General features: G+C 53.0%; 1 long non-coding RNA gene across 1 annotated transcript; it reads left to right on the top strand.

Moving 5' to 3' along the window:
• The first annotated feature begins 2,137 nt into the window (after positions 1–2,137).
• On the top strand, positions 2,138–2,746 carry LOC140615888 (uncharacterized). Its single transcript, XR_012016407.1, has 2 exons — positions 2,138–2,257; positions 2,403–2,746. It is a non-coding gene; the product is annotated as an uncharacterized lncRNA (long non-coding RNA).
• The last annotated feature ends 2,073 nt before the right edge of the window (positions 2,747–4,819 follow it).

The raw sequence follows: 4,819 nt of genomic DNA, 5'->3' as shown, positions 1-4,819 counted from the left end.
GGACAGATGGGAGGCGTGAGAGTTTGGGACAAAGCTTGGGTGTAGTGTAGATTTTCAGGACTTGCAGGATCTTCTCCTAAAGGAAAAGCCAGTCCTTCCTAGGATTCTACCTCACAGGTGAAGAAATCAAGGGCAAAGACTTGCCAAGTGCTCATCAAATCAGCAGCCAGAACTGGCTACTCTAAGCTCTTTCAGGAGGATGCCTGTGAAAACACTGACCTTAGCTGCCAGTGGATGTTGCCACCAAAACACCCCTGAGGCTCTTCTGTGACTTGCCTCCCACTTTGCAACCTTATTGGCCTGAACAAAACAAACAGACCCATGTGAGCCCACTGCATGTTCCTGCTGAACTATACTTCTCCACGGTAGAGCTTTCTGCTGGGGGATGATCTAACTGGGAGCATTTCTAACCCTGGATGCCCACTGAATACATTTCATGGGTTTGTGAAAAAAGCCACAAAATTTGGCTTCTTGATGCATCTGAATTGGCAAGGTTCTCCTTTTCAACTCTTTTCTTTCAGATTTTATTTCTTTTTAAAGATTTTATTTATTTATTCATGACAGGCACAGAGAGAGAGGCAGAGACACAGGCAGAGGGAGAAAGAAGCAGGCTCCATGCAGGGAGCCGAATGTGGGACTCGATCCCAGGTCTCCAGGATCACACCCAGGACTGAAGGCAGCGCTAAACTGCTGAGCCACCCGGGCTGCCCTAGATTTTGTTTATTTCTTAGAGAGAGAGAGAGAGAGACCATGAGCAGGGGAGAAGGGGCAGAGGGAGACAGAGAAGCAGGCTCTCTGTTGAGCAGGGAGCCTGATGAGGGGCTCAAAACCAGGACCCCAGGATCATCATCTGAGCCAGAGGCAGACACTCAACTGACTGAGCCCCCAGGTGCCCCTATTCAACTCTCTTCTTTCTAGGAATTACTTGATACCTGACTGATACCTTTAATGACACCCTCTGGGACCCTGAGCAGAAAAACCAACAAGGAAGTCATGCCAGACTTTTGACCTACAGATCTCTGAGCTAATGACTGAGTGCCCTTGAAACAGACGAATGGTAGTAATCTGTCACACAGCAATAGAACACTAGTCACATACCTTTAGGCTGTGAGGAGAGGTGCAACTAGAATCAATTAATGATTAAAATAATTTCCCTTAGACTAAGCTCAGCTCCATACTTTCCAAACCATGTTCACTTTCCGTATCCACATTTTCAAGCAGGTAGCATAGGATATGTAAACATTGCAATGCATACTGTGGCTCTGGACCTTTGTGTGCAACATCCAGGAGTTCCCACAGCCACTGGTCCCACTTTGAAAGACCAGCAATTGGGGCACCTGGCTGGCTCAGTTGGTAGAGCATCTGCCCCTTGGTCTAGGGTAGTGAGTTCAAGCCTCACCTTATTTGTGGAGCCTGCCTAAAAAATGTATTTTTAAATAAATAAAATATATGTTTAAAAAAGAAAGACTAATAATTACTCAATTATATATGAACCTATAAGAAGATAAAAGTGCCTGAGTTTTGCCAGTGTTTTTATCAAAAGCCCTAGCCTCCTGAGACACACAAATGGATATCATATAAAGATATGATATGCTGGATGATATTTCCCCTGGAAGCATTTTACTCATCAAATACTATGAGTATTAGAAATGAAGCCATTCATCTAACAAGTTGCTCTGTTTCCAGCAGCCAAAGGTTTACAGGGGAAACTTGGACCTTAGGCTAAGCCCAACTTGGGGCTTGAACTGTGCAGGGGGTTACAGGGTGTGGAGGGAGGGTGGGTGTTGCACAGAGCAGGTGGCTTGAGGCGACGGGCGGGGGTGGGGGGGTGGCTCTCGGTCCGGGGCGCCAGGCCCCCTCGGAGCCGGACAGAAGCAAGGGGCCCCGCGGCCCCCCGCGTCACTAGGGGCCCCCCACCCCCGGGGCCCTCCCAGGTGTCCTCGAAGGCTGCTTCGGGCTCCCGCGACCCGCCGGGGACGCCGCGTTTTCGAGCCCTGCACGAGACTGTCAAGGAGGAAGAAAGAACCACGGAAACCGAGAAGCTGCAGGAGAGCACTTCCTTCCGATGAAGGTCTGTGGCGGAGCTGGGCCCGGACCCGAGGCGCCCAGGGCCCCCGGCCTCTGGCTCCCGCGCCCCCTCCCCTGCCCCCTCCCCCGCCCGGCCTCCTGGGCCCTGCGGACTCCACCCTAAGGCAGTCCGGCCGGCCGCGCTGCTCTCCTGTGACAGTGACACAAATTTATTTGTGGCAGAGGAAAGGTGAGTGTGAGGAGAGTGAGGGAACACTGGGGAGAAGGGTTTGGGTGTGAAAAGGAGTAAAACAAAACAAAACAAAAGACTCTCACTTAAAATGGAGTGAGAAGCCCTGAAGGGAGCACTCTCATGCATACATCATTCCTTGCAGGCTGCAGGACCAGAAGGGGGCAAGGAAGATCATTCTCACCCTAACCAGGGAAGACGCCTTCACAATGGATTTATCTCCTGCTGTGAAGAAAAAGAAGGGAGGTCTCCCCCTGTCTCAGCAACAGCCCACTAACCACCACTTGCAGCCAATGAGAAATCTCCACACCCTCAAACTCTTGCTCTTTTCCAATGAAGCTTTGTTCAAAATAGCCCGCCCCAAATTCCTCCTAAACCCTAATAAAAGCTGACCTTCCCAGCTTTTTTTCAACTTCCCTATGCTTTGCCATACTATGCTTATCCAAACTGCAATTCCTCTCCTATTCCTGAATAAACTTGTTTCACCAACTGGTTTCTCATAAGGTTGATATGGGTGTGTAGTGGGGCAAGTACACCTTGTGTGAGAGAACTTTGGCGAGTTTTGGTGTGTGTGTGTGTATGTGTGTGTGTTTTGTGTTTCCCCGAAGTGTCTTCAGAGATAATTGTATCTCCCCTGAACAGGTCAGCATGGGGTGGAAGAAGGGGAAGGGGTAGTATGTGTCTGTAGAATGAGGAAGTGGGATGCACTGGGCCAGACCATGTATGTAAGAGGAAGTGTCAGGGAAATGTCTATAACAGGAATGTTTCTGGAGATTGCCGTAAAAGTAAGTTGGGATATTTTGTGCGGAAGAATTTCAAAGAAGGTGGGCAGGACTTTGTGTAGAAGGAGTGTGTGTAGAGTGTGAGAAAGCAAAGGTATGAGTGGAGGGGGCAACCAGTGTGTCTTTGCAGAGAGTGCATGTGTGTGTCAGGCAAGCAGGCTTGAGAGTAGGGGAGAAAGGATATGTGGTGAGGGGATGTGTGTGCCCAGTGGTGGAGGGGGTGTTAGGACCTTCTGTACAGAAAGCATGGTGAGGGGTGACTTGTATGTATGTATGTGGAAGGAGGATGAGTAACAAACAGGAAGACTATGTGGGGGGATGAGTTTATTTGAAGAGTGTTGGGGAGCAGACTGTATGGAGATGGACAGGTTGGAGGGTGGGCAATAGTGTGAAATGCTGTGATGTCAGGGTGCATGCATGTCTGACAATGGAGGTGTCAATGTGGGAAAGGTAGGCTCATTATGTATGACAATTAGTGCATAAGGAACGCTACTAAAGAGGCATGGACAGTGGTCTGCTCCCTCTGATTTGTCCTGCCTTGATTGTCAACAACCTACAATGGTTTTACCATGAAATTGCAATGGAACCAAAATTGGGGGGGGGGGGGGGACAGCTAAGAAATTGGGTGTGTGGTGACATTCCTTTTTTCCTTTTTGGTTTCATTTTGTGTGTCTGTGAGGTTTTGGGTGGCAGGGAGGGTGGTTGTGGTTTGGCTTGACTCAAGAAACCTCACCCAACCACTGACGTCGCAGTTGCTATGGTTTCCTAGCGTTTGCTCTGATCTTACGCATTAGGTCCCATCCGAGGGAGCGCAGGGAGAGAACGGGTTTGTCCTCCCTCCTAGCGTCGGCTCCTCAGAGAGTCTTGCCTGTTACCTGAGCGATCAGTCCCTTCAATCGTCTCCATCCTAAAACGAGCAGAAGAAACCCACCTCCACCCTCACTAGAAAGTAGAGTGTGTGAGGAGAGGAGAGTGCGGAAATGGGGTGGAGAGGGGCTGGGGGAGGCCAGTAGACAGGAAGTGGGGAGGCAGGGGAGGAAAGAGCCGGGAGAAAGCAGGTGCTGGAAGGGAGGAGGGCGGTCAGAGGTGCCTGCGGGAGCCCTCCACTGCGGGGGCGGGGGCAGCACCCAGCCCCTCGCCGTCTCCCCACCGCTGTTCCCCCACTTTCCTGGGGAGACGTCTTGTTCTCCCTCCGCATCTCCTTCCAATTCCGCTCGCCCTGCTCCCCAGCCCCAGCCCTCGCCCTCTCCACTTTCCCCCTCCTCCCCAGATTTGCGCAGGTCGCCTCCGCGTCCCCCGTCGGTCCTCGGGGCCGCCGCGGCTGGAGAAACCCGAGCGGGACGGGCTGCCCACCCGCCGCCCCCACCCCTTGAACGCCCCCACCCGGGGTCCCTCCACCCTGGCGGGGCGCCGTCGGGGAGCAGCAGCCGTGGCCGCGTGGACGGAGAACAGGATTCCGGACCCTGGGCCCCCGCTGGCTGGCGGCTGTGCTGGGCGCACCGGCTGCGGAGGCTCGTTACCCAGCCCTCGGGGCGCCGGGGTGGCTCAGTGCTTGGGCGTCTGCCTCGGGCCCAGGGCGTGATCCCGGGACCCGGCATCCCGTCCCCCATCCGGCTCCCCGCAGCCAGCCTGCTTCTCCCTCTGCCTTGTTTCTGCCTCTCTCCGTGTGCCTCTCATGAATAATAAAATCTTTAAGGAAAACAAACAAACAAACCCAGCGCTGCCGCAGCCCCGCTCCAGGAAATCGCAGAGCGGCTCCCCACGGGCACCCCATCCCCAC

The sequence above is a fragment of the Canis lupus genome, chromosome 1, assembly GCF_048164855.1.
Source record: "Canis lupus baileyi chromosome 1, mCanLup2.hap1, whole genome shotgun sequence".
NCBI classification, from domain to species: Eukaryota; Metazoa; Chordata; class Mammalia; order Carnivora; family Canidae; genus Canis; species Canis lupus.
This window is presented reverse-complemented; position numbering and strand designations above follow the sequence as displayed.